The 20,605-nt window shown below is 43.6% G+C and overlaps 1 protein-coding gene across 3 annotated transcripts in view; it reads left to right on the forward strand.

The window, feature by feature from the left end:
• The window catches only part of LOC138763061 (ETS domain-containing protein Elk-1-like), a 111,155-nt gene that overhangs the window by 8,482 nt on the left and 82,068 nt on the right, over nucleotides 1-20,605 (forward strand). The gene's annotated exons all lie outside the window — the stretch shown is intronic.

The following is a 20,605-nucleotide window of genomic DNA, read 5'->3' on the forward strand; positions in this document are numbered from 1 at the left end:
TTGGATTTATTTTTCAGATATACGGCCCATAAGGCTCAGCTGCCCAATTTCCACCCAATTAACCTACACCCCCAGTATGTTTTGAACGGTGGGAGGAAACTGGAGCCCCCGGGGAAAACCCACGCAGACGTGGGGAGTACGTACCAATTTCTTACAGGCATCATAAGATTCAAACCCTGGTCCTGATCGCTGGTGCTGTAACAGTGTTGCATTAACCGCTGCGCCCACCGTACTGCCACAGACTGCGTAACTCAGTCTGCAGACTTGCATTCATTAACACCCTGGAAGTGAAGCCTTGGATAACTCGTGGCAATGTTCATTACTGACCAGAAGAAATGATTCTGACAGAGGCAAGTCCTCTGTTTCGGTGTTTAGAGTTTGAGCTCTTGTTGGTTACGATGCTTGAAGTCACCCTGCATAACCTGAGTATGTGTATTGTAGTTATTCAAATGTGTCACTATCTGTGGGCAATTTTAGCTCATATCCGTGACCTTCTCCTAACTCTCTCCATGAGTCAACGTCCGTGGACTTGGAGAAGGCACACAACAAGGCTTCTCTCTTGCCAGCACTGGAAGCCAGACCTCAGGATATCTTGTCTGTGGCCAATTGATCACCTTCTCTGCTTTGTTGAGGTCTTTGTGTCAGCTAGATGTCTGGCTGAGATGATCTCTGAGGTTAAAAAGCACAAACGTGGCTATTTAGGTAAAATTGCAAGCTAAGATTTTTATTAGAACCACTCCTTTCGCTAAACTCAGGTTCTGGTGTGTCACTCATGGATTATCTGCTCTGTTTTGTCCTTCCTGCTCCATCCACGTGTTGGATATGACTCGCCTTGGATTGATCTGCTTAACCCGGTCAAGTAAATTAACATTGAATAAACGATGCCTCTGATTTTATGACAAGTCCTGACTTCGTTCTTTACCAGTCAGAGGAAGCAGAATCTTTGGGGATAACCATCAGAGACCGATTTCTCAATAAGTTGGACCAGCAGAGTTTTGTATCTTAGCCACTCCCCTGAAATGTACTTAAAAGGCTACAAAGAAGGAAGAACTTGTGTTTATTCTGCAGTTCTCAGAAGGTCAAGTCAAGTTCATAAACATCCAATCGCACAAGTACAACCCGATGAGACAGTGATCTCCAGTCTTCAGTTCAAAATACACAACCAGGCATAACTCGCATACATATACAGGACAAGTATTCATAGATACAAATAAATAAGTATTGTTTCATGAATATAAGAGTCTCAGATGGTTAGTGGGAGCAGTTCCTTTGGTTGTTCAGCATTCGTGCTGCCCATGAGAAGAAGCTGTTCCTCAGCCTGGTGGTGCTGGCTCTGATCCTCCTGGATCTCTTCCCCGTTGGGTGCAGCTGAAAGACACTGGGTGTGGGGTGAAAGGGGTCCTTGGGGATTTTGCGTGCCCTCTTCTGACAACGATCCTGGTAGATTGTGTCGATGGCGGGGGGGTGTAAGGGAAACTCCAGTGATTCTCTCTGCCCTGTGGATTGACCTCCTGGAAGGTTCCAAGTTACTACCAATGAATTGTTTTCAGAAGGTGTGGATGGGTTGTAATTTATGCGTAAGCTATCCATAACATGAATGTAGTGAAGAGTAGCTGAATTATCTCTGGTGCCCTGGTCAGAATTTCTTGTTCAATCAACACCAACAAAATTAATTGTCTGGCTATTATTATGTAGTCATAAAAATTGTGGGAGCTTGGTGTGTGTAAATTTGTAGTTGTGGTTCTAATTTAAAGTGTGGGCACTTTAGAAACAGGGAAACCCAATAACTACAGATGCTGGAATTTTGAGCAGATGAAGAGAAATTGGAGAGACTCAGTAGGTCAGACAACATCTGTGGATGGAGTGGAGCGGTTAGCGCCATGCCTTTACAGTGTCAGGACCGGAGTTCGAACCCTGCGCAGTCTGTAAGGAGTTTGTACATTCTCCCTGTGTCTGTGTGGGTTTTCCCTGGGCGCTCCGGTTTCCTCCCACCATTTGAAACGTACAGGGGGTGTAGGTTAATTGGGCGGTATGGGCTCGTTGTCTGAAATGGCCTGTTACTGTGCTGTATGTAAGTTTAAAAATAAAAGAATAAATTTATAAAGTAGGAATGGACAAGGGGTGATATCAAGAATATCGGGGGAACAGAAATAAAACAGAACACCGGGAAAGAAACTGGGGAGGGGGCTAAGAGGTGATGGGGTATTGCATAGAACATGGGGGATGCTGAGAGACAGGTCGAGGGAGAGTCCACTAGGAGGAGGGGAGGTTAGAGAGAAAACTAGGAATGGGATAAAGAGGGATGGATTCGGATTAAATAATTGATTTACACCTTTTTTGGTCTATTCCAAGGGTGAAATAATTCTAGATCCCTTTAATGTCAACTCTAATGGTTCAATGGTCTGCAGTATACAACAAGATGAATTGTAGATGACAAAGTGTTCCTTGTGTTGACTATTGGACATAACTACTCTTCTCACTGAATTCCACTCTAACCTTTCATTTCCTAAACCTACCCACTTTCTAAAATTCTTCCACATTGAATAGGGAAGACTGCAGATGCACAAAATCTGAAATAAAAGCAGAAAGTGGTGGAAATGCTTAGCAGGTCAGACAGCTTCTGCGAAGAGAGAGGCCAAGTTAATGTTTCAGAGCTGATGAAGGGTCGATATATTAAGGGTTAACTCTGTTTCCTTCTCCACAGATAGATCACATTAATATTAATTGTATATCAACTGCGACTGCATGAATTCTGAATTCTGATCCATTCACAACCCCCATGCAATTTTATGAAAGGAACCTTTGACTATTGATGTATATTTTCTGGTGAATTTTAAATACGAGATTTTAGTGTGGGGGAAAAGAATATTTTTTCCATTTCTCTGAGCTTGCTGTGTGAAGGGCTCCCTGTTTAAAACCACTCATGATATTGAAAGATGCATGATATTGACTAACCTTAACTTATTCTGGGAAATCTGTTCATAATGAGCTTTTTGTCCTGCACATTGTACAAAGTACAAATATGTCAAAATTCTTACTTGCTACATTTTATAGAAAAACTACAATTATAAACTAAATGAATGAAATCAAAAGTAACAATAAATACATGAGATAGATAACGAATATTCCTGTGCAAAAAAAAAAGGTGACTTGCAGGAGTACAGATAGTTCATGGATAGTGTACCAAGGGAGGTTCAAGAGGCCAATAGGTTTTGGAAATAAACTGCCCTGGAACTGAGAGGTGCTGGTTTTCGGACTTCTGTACCTTCTGCCCGAAGAGGCTGTGACCAGGATCCTTTACGAAGTTGGCAACTTTCTTGAAACAGAGTCTCATGCAGATATCTGCAGTGGATGGGCAGACAAAGCCTGTGATGAACCTGGGTGTTTGCTACCTTCTGTGAAACCAAGCCTTCACTGTGAAACACCCCTCAGCAGTAATAGGCAGACAAGGGGGAAAATGCACCATATTTTCTCTTTTTTTTTGGGGGGGGGGGGGTGGTGCAGGCATGATATTCCTGAAATATTTGTACTTGATATTTTGAAGTTTCCAATTTTGAAATTAAAGTCCCAGCAGTTTCTCTGTTACTTGTTCACAAGCTGTTAATGTCCCCACTGTTTACATATGGGTCAAAAAGGAATGGATATATACAGCTCACTGGTGTGTTTTAATGTTGGCCAATGTGTTGATGGCTAAAGTCACTACTTATTAATCTGAATGATGGCTTCACTTTTTCCTGCTGCCAAAGGGGAATCCACTTTAGTACTTTAGGTGTCACCCACGACTTCTTTAATTTGTTTTGTAGCAAGGCAGATAGAAGCCAAGAAATTGGGGAGGTGGCTGGTGCAGGATCAAGGCAGCTGGGAAGGAAGTCTTGCCCTGAAGGAAATTGGGCTGGACATTTCTGGGCTCCCTCACATCAGCTTTGCATCATGTGGGTGCACAATGGCAGCATCGAAGGCTCAAACGTTCCTGTTATTGTCATGTAATAGGGTTCAGAGGTGGTTCACTAAGATGATTCTGGGAATGAAAGTTTATTCTATGAAGAGCATTTGACAGCTCTTGGCCTGTATTTGATGGAATTTAGGTGAATGAGGGGCACCTCATTGAAACATTTTGAATGTTGAAAGGCGCGGACAGGGTAGACGTAGACAGGTTGTTTCCCATTTTGGGAAAGTTATCTTCAAACTTTATCAGTAATTTTTAAGGTCAGATGAGAACCACCTCCCCCAATTGCTTTATTTGGTTGCTCTCATGAAGAGGAAATATTACTTGACTCCGTCTCAGAAGTGAATTTTAGCATTTACCTCGTTGACAGCTAGACGGGCAATTCTGACGAAATGGACAGTACCCCACCTAGTCATACTCAATGGTTACAGAAGGTCATGTCCTTCTTAAGTTTAGAAAAAAAATCAAATATGATGTTAAAGATGTAAAGCTGAGTTTTTAACAAGATATGGGACCCGTTCATGGAGTGCAGCCATAAAGAATTAGTTTGTTTGGATGCTCCTGGACAGCGCTGATTGGTCTCTAAATGTTGACTGTTTCCTTTGTACATTAGATATGCAGGTTTGCCTTGTTTAGAGGGAGGGGTTTGATTAATAGCGGGGTTTTCTTTTTTTCCCTTTGTTTTTTTTTTCCTTTTGAGATACTTTGACAAAGTGGGATTGATTGAGAAGGTGCACCCAATTTATGCTATGTATGTTTAAGGTATTATTTGAGAAGTACAAATTATGTCTTCTATTTCAGCCCATGTACTGGATTAGCAAGTGTTTTTTTTAAATTAAACAAAGATATTTTAAAAAAGGAAAGATTGTTTCCCATGGTGGGAGAAAGAAGGACAAGAGGACGCAACTCCAGGATCGAAGGGATCTTCTTAGAATAGAGATGAGGAAGGAATTTCTTTAGCCAGAGGGTAGTAAATCTGTGGAATTTATTGCCACAGATTGGTTGTGGAGGCCGGAGTCATTGGGTGTATTTAAGATAGAGATTGATAGGTTCTTGATTAGCCAGGGCATTAAAGGTTGTGGGGAGAAGGCTGGGCACTGGAGCTGAGTGAGGAAATGGATCAGCTCGTGATTAAATGGCGGGGCAGATTTGATGGCTGAATAGCCTATTTCTGCACCTGTGTCTTATGATCTTAAAATGTAGCATACATGATATACTTCAACTTTTGCCTGCTGTAAAGGCAAGTAAAGAGTTGCCTTTGCCGATGCCCGGCTCCCCCAATGATAAAAGAAAGAGAAGCAAAAGAGAGTCCTTTGTAGACATTGAATTCCTGCGGATTCACCACTAGCATTTCTGCAGCCGCACTGACTCTTGTTCAATTCATCGGAAACCCAAGCTCCAGACCTCTGGTACGATCAGGCCCTCCGGGAGCCCTTCTTACCCTCAGCACCCTCTTGCATCTGTCTTCTCGATAGCATAATCCAGTAATAATCTTGTCTACTACAACCCTCCTCAGTAAAGCCATGAGCTATCCCTGCAGTAATTCAAGGAGAATTAAAGGCCCACCCCTCCAATGGACTCTGGGAGTGCAGCTGCCAACTAAAGGTAGCCGAGGTTTCAGTATTGTTTGATCCCAGTCTTCTTGTGGGGAAGGGTCACTCGTGGCTCCGATCTGTGCCAAGATTGACACGTAAACCCTCCCCGCCCCTCACTTGTGTTTTCCCTCATCCTGAGTTAACCTTCTTGGCTTCTATGTTATGGTTGTCATGGAGAGGGTTCTTTAATGTGGAGATGAACATCCCATGATTTCTAGCTGTAAGGTAGCGGCAGTTTCTGAAGTCAGCTGCCATTGAGAACTAGATAGATCGCATCCGACACATTAATCAGAGTGAAACCCATCGTGATTTTTCTTTTTTGTAAAGCCATATTTTCATGATGCTTTTGGGGCAGTGGGGGGGGTGGGGAGCAGATTAAGTGCTAGCACTGAATTGAACCCCGATTTAGAATATCAAAGTGGGCTCCTTTCTCCAGGTATGGTAGCGCTATGGAATCTTGCTCTGATTCTTTGTCGCAAGCAGAGGTGAACAGAGCAAGTAACACAAGCAAAATCATGCGGGCAGTGTATGATCACCTAGTCTGTTTTCTGGAAGCTGTTGGTTCAGGCCTAAGTGTTGAGAGAAGATCCCTACCCTTTCCTTAGTACTGTACAACCACTCTGTTAGGTGCTTAGTGACACTTACTTCAAAAAGTCCCACGTGGGAGATTGGCAGAAAATATTGGAGCCTATTGGATCCAGGGAATGTTGGCGAATTGAATCCAAGCTCTGCTTGGTAATGTGGAGGCAGTGGCTGGTGGAGGCAGTGGCTGGTGGAGGCAGTGGCTGGTGGAGGCAGTGGCTGGTGGAGGCAGTGGCTGGTGGAGGCAGTGGCTGGTGGAGGCAGTGGCTGGTGGAGGCAGTGGCTGGTGGAGGCAGTGGCTGGTGGAGGCAGTGGCTGGTGGAGTGCTGTTTTATACTGTATTGGAAGCCTGTGACCAACAGAAATCTCACTGCTTGTTAGATAAATTAATAATTCAGAGCCAAATGTAGGAAGTATGATTTGTATGTTTGCAAACAGAGAAGAAGTGAAAAATCTTGTGATTATGGTTCGAGAGTAACAACCTGAGTTTCAACATGGACAAGACAAAGGAGATGATCATGGACTTCATGAGGACCAGGAATGACCACCCTCCGCTACACATCAATCTCCGCTCCTGAGAGCACCAAAGTCCACTTAACTAGTGACCTATCGTGGACACTCAACATTTCCTCACTTGTCAGGAAGGCCCATCAGCGACTGCACTTCCTGAGAAGACTGAAGCAGACAAGGCTACTGGCCTCCATTATGTTAACCTTCTACAGGAACTCTATTGGAGCATCCTGGCCGGCTGCATCAGAGTGTGGTATGGTTGCTGTAGAACATTGGATCAGAGGTCAATCCAGAGGACCATAAGAGTGACAGAGATGATTGGTAGAGTCTCCTCCACCTAACCCCCATCTACTTGATCTAGCGGGATTATTGTCTGAAGTGGGTGCACAAAATACAAAATCATTGAGGACCCCTTCCACCCTGTACACAGCATCTTTCAGCTGCTCCTGTCAGGGAAGAGATACAGGATTATTAGAGCCAGCACCACTGGCCATGGAAGACCTTTTTTCCCCCACACAGTGACCGAAGAAACTGCTCCCACTAACCATCCGAGACTCTCATATTCATGAAACAATATTTATTTATTTGTATATATGAATAATTCTCATGCATGTGTATTGTTTGTCCATGTGTTATGTCTGGTTGTATGTCTGCGTGTTTTACATCAAGGACCGGAGAACAGTTGTTTTGTTGGGTTGTACTTGTGCAATCAGATGACAATAAGCTTGACTTGAAATGACAGGCAAATTGAGAGTGATGTTGATATTGAGAAGCGTTGTGCACTGCAGCTTAATATCTGTCGGTTAGTAGGATGGGCAGGGGTGTGGTAGATGGAATTTAATCCTGATAGTTGTCAGGTCATGCACTTTGGAAGACCAGCAAGGGTAGGGCTTTTGAAATGTATCTCTTGAGTCTTGGGGAGCACTGAGGAACAGAGGGACCTTTGAGTACAAGTCTAATGATTCCTGAAAGAGACAGCACAGATGGAAAAGGGGGTGAGAAATGCAGATCAATACTAGCCTTCATTTTCAAGGTCCAAAATCTTTAAGCAGGGAGGCTATAGTACAACTTTATATAAATCTATTGTACAGTTAAGTCACTACTCCAGGAAGGATGTGATTACACTGGAGTGGGTGCAGAGTAGATTCACGTGATATTGCCTGGTATGGTATGTTTCATTAATAAGGATTGGCTGGGTTCATTTACCTTAGTGGAGAGGAGGCTGAGAGGGATTTTGTAATGATACAAAATTATGAGGGCCATACCTAGAATAGATAGTAGGAAACTTATCCCCATAGCAGAGGTATCTAAACTAGAAAGCTTAGGTAGTGTTGGGGGAAGATACTGGACTCGGAGACAGAGAGATACAGCAAGGAAGCAGGCCCATCGAGTCTGTGCTGATCATTCAAGCTTGCATCTTTACACTTGCGTTATAAACAAAGTCTGCAGATGCTTGGGCCGAGTTCAGTACACAAATGTGCTGAAGAAAAACAGCAGGTCACACAGCATCTATGAGAGGTAAAGGGTAACCAAGGCTAAAACTTTGGTTGCTCTTGATGCCCTGAGGATGCTGTGTGACCTGCTGAGTTTCTCCAGCGTGCTTCTGTGTTGCGTTTTTACACTTATCCTGTCCCAACATTGTCATCAACTCAACCAACCCCTGCCCCAGGTTCAACCACTCCTCTCTACTCAAAACACACCAGGGACAATTTATCATGGCTCATGAATCTACCTGCCATTCCTGAGGAAGGGCCCAGGATGTAGCACAGCCTGCCAAGTTACTCCAGTATGCCTATGTATTGCAGCCTACCAATATGGGATGAGACCATCCACACCCAAATCATTCCCGACCCACATAATCCAAATAGAGCGGGTAAGAAATATTGCCATAAGCGGGACCCTGGCGAAGCCCGATAGCCCCAGTCGCCAAGGTTAGGAATCACACCTGGACCCGATCTGTGGGCTTTGGATAACTTCATGTCACAGAAACCCAGATATGCCCTGATGAGTTAATCACTACAGCAGCAGGCGAAAGTGCGCCTGCCTCTGAAGACTATCTGAGGGTATGGTGGAGCAGGGGTGCAGTACAGCCGAAGTTCACCGGAGCACTGCTCCGGCACCTCAGGGCGCAGCTCTGGCATCTCCTGTATTGCTGTTTTTTGTTGAGCTCCAGCATCTAAAAAAAAAATGGGCACTTCACCCCTGTGGTAGAGTGTGTTAAGCAGCCCATTACATGTGTGACTCCTCTCTCAAACAGAGAGAGCTGTTGGTTCATTATCCAGCAAGTCTGGTGCTGTTAGTTCAGAAACCTTTTTTATTAATTGACTTCCATCCATATTCTTGTTTTTGCTCACTGGTCAAATCTCCACCCATCTGTTACACAAATTACCTGCTGGTGGGGGAGGGGGCAGGGGAAAGATTATTTTTACGATGGTTCATCTGATTTTATGTGGTGTTGTTTTAATACAAAAGTGGTGAACATTAATTTTTTTTATTGAAGCATTTCAGGCTTTTACTATCAGTACTAAATATTGCAAGCTCAATACTGAAAAGGCTGGAAGTAGCCTAAGTGGTGAGGGTCTTGGGGCTTGGAGGAGCCCTGGATCTATGGTCTCCTGGGTCTGCACCAGTGGCAGCGCGGTTGTTAAAGCAGCTCTGTCAATGCCACTGCTTTGCAAAACTAGAGTGTTCCTATTGAAACCTTTTGTAAGCCGAAATGAATCTGTTGTTAGGGAATGAAATAGGGCAGGTGACAGAGCTGAGCGTTGGGTAGAACTTCAGATCCAGTGATCATGGGTCCATTACCTTTAGCTTAATTATGGAAAGGGATAGGTCGGGTCCGAGGTCGAAGGTCTTCGAGTGGGGGAAGGCCAGATTTGAAGAAATTAGAAGGGATTTGCAGAGAGTTGTGTGGGCTTATCTTTTTGCCGGAAAGGATGTAGACGAAAATTGGAGGGTGTTTAAAGGTGAGATTTTGAGAGTACAGGATCTTTAAGTTCCAGTCCGGCCGAAAGGTAAGACCAAAAGTTCAAGAGGGCTGTGGTTTTCTAGAAAAATTAGGAAGTTGGTTCGGGATAAGAGGGAGGCCTATGATAAATATAAGAAACAAAAGGTTGATGAGATGTATGATCATTACTTAGATTGCAGAAAGAACCTTGAGGGAAATTAGAAAGGCAAAAATAAGGTATGAGGTGTCTATAGCTAATAAGTAGAAAGTGAAACCTCAGGGTTTTTACAAATACATAAATAGTAAAAGGAGGGTTAAGGATAGGGTAGGACCACTGGAAAATGGGAACGGTGGACTATGTGAGGAATTGTCTGAGATGGGGGAGATATTGAACAAATTTTTTCTCATCTGTATTCACAAGGGAAAGCGACATTGGACTATATGAGATAGGTGAGGCAAATGGCTTAGTTATGGAAAGCATTGCGATTAGAAAAGAGAGGGTTTTGGAGCTTCTAGGTCATTAAAGGTGGATAAGTCTTCTGGTCTTGATGGAATTTTTCCCAGGATGTAAAGGGAGGTCAGGGGGCTCTTAGTGATTTTTCAATGAGGAGGGTGTGGTGCCGCGGGATTGGAGGGTTGCAAATGTAGTTCTGTTTTTTAAAAAAAGCACAAGGTGCAGGCCAAGTAATTATCGGCCAGTAAGTTTGACTTCGGTGGTGGGGAAAATTATGGAGGGTGTTCTTAGAGATAGTATGTACAAATATCTGGATAGGCAGGGATTGATCAGGGGCACCCAGCATGGGTTTGTGAAGGGAAAGTCATGTTTGACGAATCTTGTTGAGTTTTTTGAAGAGGTGACAAGAAAAGTGGATGAAGGTAGGGCAGTTGACGTGATCTATTTGGATTTTAGAAAGGCTTTTGATAAGGATCCACATGTAAGGTTAGTAAGGAAGGTTCAGTCACTAGGGATTAATAGAGAGATAGTGAGATGGGTTCAGAGGTGGCTGGAAGATGGATAGCAGAGAGTCATGGTGGACAACTGTCTGTCAGGATGGAAGCCTGTGACAAGCGGTATGCCTCAGGGATCGGTGCTGGGTCCCCTGTAGTTTATCATTTATATTAATGATTTGGATGAGGGGTTAGTTAACTGGGTAAGCAAATATGCAGACTATATGAAAATGGAGGGAGTGGTGGATAGTGAGGAAGGTTTTCTACAGAAGGATTTGGTTTGTTTGGAAAAGTGGTCTGAAAGATTGCAGATGGAATTTAATGTAGACAAGTGCGAGGTGCTGCATTTCTGAAAAAAATAACCAAAATGGGACATATGCAGTTAAGGCGAGGGCATTGCGTTATGCAGAGGAACATAGGGATCTTGGTTATGGTACAGAGTTCCTTGAAGGTGGATTCCCATGTAGACAGGGTGGTTAAGAAGGCATATGGTATGCAGGCCTTCATAAATCATAATGTAGAATATAGGAGCTGGGAAGTGATTCTGCAACTGCTTAAGGCATTGGTGAGGCCAGGTTTGGAGTACTGTGTTCAGTTCTGGTCTCCAAATTATAGAAAGGATATAGATAAGGTGGAGAGGGTGCAGAGAAGATTTACAAGGATGTTACCTGGCTTACAACATCTGAGCACAGAGAAAGATTAAGGAGACTGGGACTTTATTCATTAGAACGTAGACAGTTGAGAGGGGATTTGATAGAGGTATTTAAAATTATGAAGGGAGTAGATAGACTAGCCGTGAGTAGACTCTTTCCCCTGAGGGCAGGGGAGGTTGGAACAAGAGGGCAAAAGTTGAGGGTAAGGGGACAAAACTTTAGGAGAAATATTAGAGGATGCTTCTTCACTCAGAGAGTGGTGGCAGAATGGAATGACCTTCCAGAGGAGATGGTTGTGGCAGGGTCCTTTCTGCCATTTAAGAGAAGGTTGGATGTGTACTTGGATATGAGGGGGTTGGAGGGTTATGAGTGGAGAGTGAGAGTGGAGAGTGGGAGGGGGGAACTAGTGGAAATGGCTTGATGGGCCATTTTTGGCCTACTCCTGTCCCTACTTCCTATGTTCCTATGTAAGTGAACTGGCACGGACTCGAAGGGCCGATATGGCCTTTTTCCGCACTGTAAATTGTTATATGGTTACTGTTGGAAGCTACTTTCGTAAGAGTGAAAACCCATTCGAATCCTTTGGTAAAAACGGACATGGCTTTCTTGGGAAAAGAGAATTTTTGTAATTCGAGTATTCGTAAAGTGGGGTATCTGGTAAAGTGAGAATTGTTCTTCAGCAAGCAGTCCAAATCTAACATTTATACAGCCGTATTAAGTAGAAGGGCATGAGTATAGAGTTGCAATGAAAGAGAGATCAATTAATACAAAGCAAGAGCAGCGTGAGGGCACTCGTTCAGGAGCCTGGTTGGTGGCTGTGGGTGGTGTAAAGCTTGTTTCTTTTTTCTCCTGCAACTTCACACACTTGAGCCTTCTCCCTGAAGGGAGGGTGGAGATCTGGGTGGATGATGGGTCCTTCAGTAATGATGCCTTGATTTCCTGGGCAGCAAGAGATGTAGATGGATGGAAGAGAAATTGTGTGATGTTCTGTGCTACATTTCCCACCTTCTGGCTGTTTCTGATATCAAACAGAGCAGCTCCCATCCCACGCGGTGATCCCACTAGCAAATGTGCTCTCGAAGGTGCACCTATCGAAGTTGTTGAGGAGGCATATTGGCAAAGCCTTCACGTGCAGAATACAGTTAGCGAGGGGAGGGGGAAAGTCGCCCTTTAACTGGATTTGAATGACAGACACTGTTTCCCACTCAGCCTGAATGGGTCACTGATGTAGGAAGTGGAAACACACGGGAGACTGGAGAAGCTGGAATCTGTACTGACCCCCAATCTGCTGGAGGAGCTATGCAGGTCGAGCAGTATCGGTGGGAGAAAGAGAATGGCCAATATTTTGGGCTGGATCCTTCGATTGAGATTTGAGTTTCTCCAGCAGACTACTTGTTGTTCATGAGCATGAGCACTTGAATGAGTGCCCAACAATCTGCAGAATCTGGGACCGAGTGGGGGGGGGGGGGGGGGGGTGGGGGTGGGGTGGGATTTACTTTTAGTCCAAGTTTTGAAAAGACATGATGGTCTCAGGGCCTCCTTCTGGCTATATTTCTATGATTCTTTAGAGATAAAATTACACAGTGGATGGGAGTGCCACGCACACAAAGTTTCATGCAACCAAAAGTTAAACATTCAGATCATTCAGCATCTAGTGGTCTCCAAGTGTTACCACATAGTCAGCACAGCTCCTGCTCTTTCCCCAGAATCCCATAATTCTTTTGGATTTCAATTTATTTTGGCTCAAACACAAAATAAATCAAAAACTACCTTGACACTCCAATTACCGTTGAAGTAAAGCAAATTAGATGTACCAACACGTGGATTAGAAGCAGGAATTCAAGCCAGGTTCACCATTAATAAGGACTCTGGTGAACTGACTGGAGGTTCAGCTCCACTTTTGTGTTTACCTGAAACAAGAAAATGAAAGCAAAGAATCTCTTCATTGTATTATTGGGTGATTTGCGACCCTAACTTAGCAATCCTCCTAGATTTCTAATAATTTAATAGAAAATTGCACAAATGTATTTTTCCCTTTGCTGGACTAACTGTAATCTTCTGAACATCAGATGGAACTTCCTGTGAATGTCTGTTATCCAGGATGACGCTATGTTTAGAAGTTAGATTTCCCCTGTTCTTCCTCTGTTAAACATCTCGAGTCTTTACCCCCGAGCTATGGATCCGCCCTTCCCCGTTTCCAGTGAAGACTAAGGTTCCATTGTGGAATGTTTCTTTTCAGTAACTAGTTTGTAATATTTGGCTGCAGCTGTTGTAATGCAGCCGACCCATTCAGCAACACTAAACAGATACAAAAGATGTCTGGAATACAGCTCTCTTATAGGCCACCGCCTATCCTTCAACACCCAATCCCACCTCTAACCTTTAGCCTACTTGTTTTGTACAAATCCAAGCATGCTGTTGGGAAATGAAAATAAATGAGTCTTGGGTTGTCAGTGTCTCTGGAATTGTACATCAAATTGAAGGTCGGGTTTGTGTAAGTGTCATCAGGTTTGGTTGATGTTCAGTTCCTGCGAATCATTCAAACAAATTGGGTCAATTAAGCCCTGTTCTGATTAACTGGACAAGAGCAAGGATTAATACAATAAGGCAGACTGACAAAACTTTCTATGTAGCTCACAGAATGAACGAAAATCCAATTGTGTTTCAAAGCCAATTCCTTTCCTCCCTGCACACAGCGCAGCCTTTATATGAGAACAAGGCAAGGAAGATTTAAAAGAGCTGAATTAGTTATGTGCCACGACCTCGAATACTGCCTCCGTGTCTCAGAATCCATTCCCACTCCAACCACCGACGTTTCAGACGAGAAGATGTGTTACACAGGAATGCCGATGCATATTACTGGGAATTTCACTGTGGAAGAAAATTGAGTGCATCCCATGCTTATTGTTCCAGGATGAGGGGCTGAATCTTTAAATGGAAAAGGTCCAGTGCTGTGTGTGGCAAGCGAGGGTGTCTCATCATTTGGGACAAAAATCTGCTTCTGTGGCAATAAGGTGGTATGGTAATTGGGTGATGTAGTACAAGGATTGTATAATTAGTTTGTAGGAAAAGAAACCTCTTTGTAGGAAAGAAAACTGGTCGGTTATAGGATACTGTTCATCAATCTCACAGCCTGTCGGGGGAAAAAAGCTGTTTCCCAGCCTGGGAGTGCTGGTTTTGATCTTCCTGTACCTCCTTGAAGGTAATGGGTCAAAGATACTCTATGCTGGATAGACTTTTGACTTGGAACATTAACTCTTTCACTCACCACAGATCCCCCTTGACCTGCTGAGATTTTTCCAGCGGTTTCTGTTTGCAAATAATAATTTCCTCGCAACGTTCTGTCTGTGTTGTAACATTGAAACGTGCAGCTTTTTGTGACGACACGTTTTTTTAAAGTGGAGGTTCAGAAGTTGTTTCCAACACGCAGTCACCACCCCCACCCTATTTTGAATGGAATATGTGGTTAGAGTGCAATGTTGCCATCATTTTCCATTACCTGTCACCACATCCTATATTTACCCCATTAGTGGTTTGCAGTGGCGATGTTGATGCGCCTGTCTTTTGAATGCTTGTGGAGCAATGTCAAGTGTTCTTGAGCTCAGAGGAAGACTCGCAGTTCACTCAAGGTCAATCTTTAACCCTCTGCTTTCTGCTCTTGGTGCCAATCAGAATCAGTGCTATTCAGCACTGAAACAGGCCCTTCAGCCCAACTTGTCCATACTGACCAAGTTGACTCCACGAGCTGGTCCCATTCGCTGGTATTTGGTTCCTATCCCTCGAAAGCTTCCCTATCCCTTGAAAGCTCCCCTATGCCACTAAACCATGTATCTGTCCAGATGTACCCACCTTTCCAACTTCCTCTGGCATGTCATTCTATCTATCTACTGCCTGTAAACTCACCCACTCAGGGAAAAGGAAAGATGCAGTGTGAAATCGGCCCTTTGGCCCATCATACCAGTCAATCCAACATAAATCCCATTTGTTAATCTCTCCATTTCCATAAACAACCACCCCCCCACCCCCCTCCCATTCCAACCCTCACCTGGACATTGGGGAAATTTACCCCAGTCAATTAACCTACTGGACTGTATGTCTTGGGATTTGGGAGGAAACAGGAGCACCCGGAGCAAATCATGATGGTCAGAGGGGAGAATGTGCAAACTCCATACAGACCAGCACCAGGAGTCAGGGTTGGACCTACATTTTCGCTGCTGATAAACAGGAACTCTACCAGCTATGCCATGTTGATACCTTCTGGGAGTAATTCCAAACCTGCATTATATGTGAAGCATGTAGGATTAACGGTATAGAGGCAGCCGAGAGTCTCCCCTCAACCCTTCCTCGTACAGGGGCAGGTATGCCTGGAGATTGCAGGGGGACAGCGTCATGCCCTCTCCCCAGTAATGATTTAGAAAGGATGGATTGTTGTAGGTGCACCTGAACAGGTGCCACATAACCTGAAAGATGAGGGCATCTGCTGCCAAGGCAAGTTTAGGTTCCTGTGCACATCCCTCTGTCTACCCCGATTTTCCCACAAAGGCAGGTGAACTTTCCCATTTGTAAATTGTTCTGGGTTCAACTTTGACCATTCCTTCACTAACAGATGAAGTAAGATGTGCCCCATGTGGTCACAGTGCTACAGAGGTTAAACAAGAAAGTCTGCAGATGCTGGGGTTGAGTGCAGTACCCAAATATGCTGGAGAAACTCGGCAGGTCACACAGCATCCATCAGAAGAAGGGGCAGCCAACATTTCAGGCCTTTGCCCTTCGTCAGGCATAATGAGGTATAAATCTGTCGAAGGGCTTGGGCCAGAAACATTAGTTACTCTTTTACTTCCCATGGATGCTGAGTTTGAAGACTGTAGGAACTACCTTGGGATGACACAGACTCTGCTGTGGCGGCCACTTGTGAGGAGTTGCTAAAGGTACAACTCGTGGGCTTTTTAAGGCTCATGAATGACACCAAAGCAGCTTCTTGTGGGGTGGGGGGGGGGGGGAAGGTTCCAGAAGGAAGGGCTGAAACTGGGCATTCAAGTCCACCAGCCAAAAGCCAACGTTGGTGAGATAACCCTGTGCTACCACACGCGAGGGTTGTGGTAGAGGTTAGAGGGAGAACCTCTTGGTCTGGTCTCTGCACGAGGATCAGCTGCACATGGTTTGGAATCTTGCCAAGTCCAGTTCACAAACTCTTAGCTGACTGGTCAATGGAAACATCTGTTCCAGTTGGAGGGATGTGAGAAGAGCTTCAGACGCCCCATAGTAGAAGTGTTTTAAACCTAGGGATAAGAGATAAAATGTTTGAGAGAGAATAGGAGGAAGATGATTTTGTCCTAGTGGGTGATTATCTTTTTTCTTCTTTCTTACAAACTCCCTGACTGGGTGATGGTGGCAGAGAAACTCAACAATTAAGATGCATCTGGACAAAGACTGAATTAGCAAGGGCATAAAATGGGATGGACCAATTGTTGATGAATTTAAATTTTATTTTTTAAGAAGTTAGACCAAACAGCATGGAAACAGGCCTTTCTGGCCCATACTTCAATGCTACTCAATTACATTCAATTGATCTACAATCCCAGTACATTTAAAAAAAAATTGAAGTTAGCAACAATACAATAATTAAACAATGCAACTGCATATTGAAATCCAAATGACAAAAAAAGACCCCCCCCTCACCCCATTAATTCAAAACCCCGACCACTATACAAGGTTGGGTGGGAAAAATAACTAACTTCGGTCTCAAGTGGTGACATCCTGGAAATAGACAACACTGCACCGAAGGGTATAACAATCCTAAAACTTTAGATTGTGGTAATGGGCCATAAAAGGACCCCATGTCTTTTGGAACTTAACATTTGAATCCTTGACAGCATATCTAGTCTTTTTTAGAGTTAAACAAGATATAATATCATTTAACTGGTGTGGGTGGAGTATTATCTTTCCATTTAATCCAAGTTGCACGTCTGGCTATCAATGATGCAAAAGATATAATGTGGCATTGAGTTGAAGTTAATAAAACATCATCATCTTGAAATGATCCAACCAGAGCAATTACAGGGCAAGGTTCCAATTTAACCTTGAGAATCACTGGTAACGTTTACAAAATATCTTTCCAAATTTGTCTAAACTGGGGCAAGTCTAAAACATGTGAACCAAAGAAGTCTCAGCAATTTTACATTTGTCACATGGAGGATTTATATCAGTTAAAACGCAATAATTTAACTTTAGACGTGTGTACTCGATGGACTGCCTTAAATTGCAATAAGCAATGCCATGCACAAAAAGGGAGGTTGTATTAATCAGATGGCCAGTAGAGTCCCCACCCTTATCAGAGAATGAAAGATTCAAATCCTGTTCCCAGTCTCTCTTGATCTTCACGAATGAGGCTATTTTTAAATCAAGCAGAGGTGAGAAAGTTGCAAATTAAAATGCAAATCAAGAATATTTGCCTTGGGAATTTTGAGTTTTGAAGGGTGGGAGGAAAGTGGAGCACCCAGAGGATATCCACGCAGACCTAGGGAGAATGTCCAAACTCCTTACAGACAGCATAAGATTTGAACCCAGGGGACTGTCACTATAACAGCTAAATGCTGTGCTGACCACGCCACTTAATGGGATACATATAGATGGTGATATCTGTGCTGTATGCCTCCAACTCTTGAGAAGAAGAATAGAAATTTGCTGCAACTGAACCCAATCCACATCTCGCCCAATTGTGGAAGCTGGAATGGAAGCCATTTTTAGGACCCAGGCTGATGACTCCGTGGAGGAGTCTTGGATGTCCTGGTGAATGGCCAATTCTCAACCAAAGCCAAGGGCATGGTCATTGTTTAATGCAGTGGCTCTCAACCTTTTTTCTTTCCACTCACATCCCACTTTAATTAACCCCTTACTAATTACAGAGCACTGATGGCGTAGGGAAGACTTAAAGTGGTAATCTTAGTGGAAAGAAAAAGGTTGAGGACCACTGGTTTAATGGGAAATTGCATGAGGCAGTCTGGCCACAGCATTTGTTGAAGATGCCATCAGTTACTATGCGTTTAAATTCTGACACAGAGCGAGTTGCGCTGTTGCAGCACTCAATGCTGATTCAAACTAAATGGAACAAGCATGGCTGGCAAAATGGTTAGCGCAATGCTGTTACAGCACTGACGATTGGGACGGGTGCCAATCCTGAGTTTGTGTGTTCTACCTGAGTCGCTGTGGGTTTTCCACGGGTGCTTCAGTTTCCGCCCACCGTTCGAGAAACGAACTGGGTGTTGAAGGTCAATTGGGTATAATTAGGCGGCACGGGCTTGTGGGCTGTATGTCTAAATTTAAAAGTTTAAATTTCAAATTTAAATTTATATTTAAAATATAAACCTCACTACAGCTGATTTGGCCATCCTACAAGTTGAATTATTTGATCAGGGAATCAATTATCCATTGCCCATTATCATTTGTGAGGATTCTCCTGCTTTTTGTTGAGGGAGTCAGGCTTCTGGGGGAGAAAAATATTGCCACCCCATTGACTGGCAAATTTCTGTCTGCTTATGGTACGGGAAGTTCTGTCTTTGTTATAAGGATATAAACATGCATCAGGGTTAAGATAACATTGCGTGGTTTCAAACTTGATTTGAATTCCTTATCGAGATTGACGTCATATCCTGAACTATGTGAGATTTATCAGCTCTTCCTTATCATAGGGAGTGTAAAATCAAATAATGGGTTTTAACAGAAGACCATGGGATGAAAGAGCATCGAGATAGAGTCGTGCTGGATGTTTAGACCAAGTTCTTCTCTGTCTGTTGCCTCCTTCCACCACTTTCTTTCTATTGTTGTGTCAGGCCAGAGGATTTTCCTTTCGTAAACCCTCCTATAGCAGTTGGTTGCTTGGCTCCCCCTCCAGAAGGGCTTTTTATTTGTTAAAGTCCTTTTTTAACATTTTAAAAATTATCTGACTATTCAAATAGATTTAAAAACATTAAAGAAATGCATTTATTGAAAAGCATCTTAAAATATTAAAAATTAAAGTGAAATGACACCACATTGGAAAACCATTGCCTGCATTAACATTTCCCAGAATGATCAATGGCCCCATTCAAATGAATGAGTTTAAGGTCTGTCCACCATCACCCTGATGTAAAGCAGAGGATTGGATGTGACATGCACCTCTTTCCAGTGAGTCATGTCTGTGTTTGGTCCATCAAACTGAGTGGACAAGGCAATCTGACGTTTTGAGAGTTTGGGCTCAAAATGTTGGCCATTCTTTTATCTCCCATTGATGCTGCTTGGCCAGCTGACTTCCAGCTGATGGTGTTTGGTGCCAGCATGGATTTGGTCAGGTGTAATCCTTGTCTAATTTTGCACAAGTCCAGATTTCATTTAGAAGTGATCAGGAATCTAAAATGGGACCCATGGAGAGTTAATGTTATGGAATGATAAACCTTCTCATGAAAACTCATGATATAACAAATATGAAAGTTAATCAGAGAGTCATAGAGGAAAACGGCACAGCAAGGGGTCCTTCAGCTCATTAGTTTTTGCAATAACCAGCACATTTTTATGCACCTCACCAACACGTCAACTTCCCCTTGCCCATCACTCGTCTCCACGTTCCAAGCATTTTATAGCTGTCAATGAACGTACCAGAGGGGCTTTTTTTTGGAATGTGGGAGGACACTGGAGCGTCTGGAGGAAGCCCAAGTGGTCACAGGGAGAACATGTAAACTCCAAACATTCAGCTCCGGGTGTCAGCATGGGACCTGAGTCACCGGAGTTGAGGTGGTAGTTCAATGACCTGCGCCACTGCGCTGCTAGAGTTGCAGTGTAAGAGTGGGAAGAACAAAGGGGACACCTGTGATGGGGCAGAGAAAGTGAAAGGCGTGGTTAATATGAAGCTTGAGAGAGGGTGTGTTGAAGCTTGCTGAGTGTTTCCTGCATAGTTCACGTTTCTACTGAAGCACAGTAACTCGAGTTGAGGGCTGACGGGAAAACTCAGGAGGTGAAGCAATGTACTTTACATGGCAAAAGTGAACATGCATAGCCAACCTTTCAGGCTTGAGGCCTTCAACAAGGCAGCGCTGGTTACAAGAGCAATCTTGTACAAAAGCTCGAAGCAGTCGAAAAGGGGAAATTTGGAGAAATGACCTTAACAAGCAACAACAAAATTGTCACCTTTAATTATCTGTAGTTTCTTCCTAGTCTTATAAACAGTTTTCAGCACCGTATGTTCACGACAACATCCTTGAAATGTTCTCAGACTTCTGAACCTCAAAGTATATATAAATCCCTGCTAAATGAAATGTGTGTCCTTGATAAAGGCTCCTGGCTTGCTGAAATACTGCCCCAGTTATTGGAGAAGCTGCAATGTCATCTCTCTGTAAGATAATATTTCTTCTTCCTCCGTAATAAACACCTACAGCGATTATGTGGAGGATCG

Source organism: Narcine bancroftii, chromosome 5 (assembly GCF_036971445.1).
Source record: "Narcine bancroftii isolate sNarBan1 chromosome 5, sNarBan1.hap1, whole genome shotgun sequence".
Taxonomy (NCBI): domain Eukaryota; kingdom Metazoa; phylum Chordata; class Chondrichthyes; order Torpediniformes; family Narcinidae; genus Narcine; species Narcine bancroftii.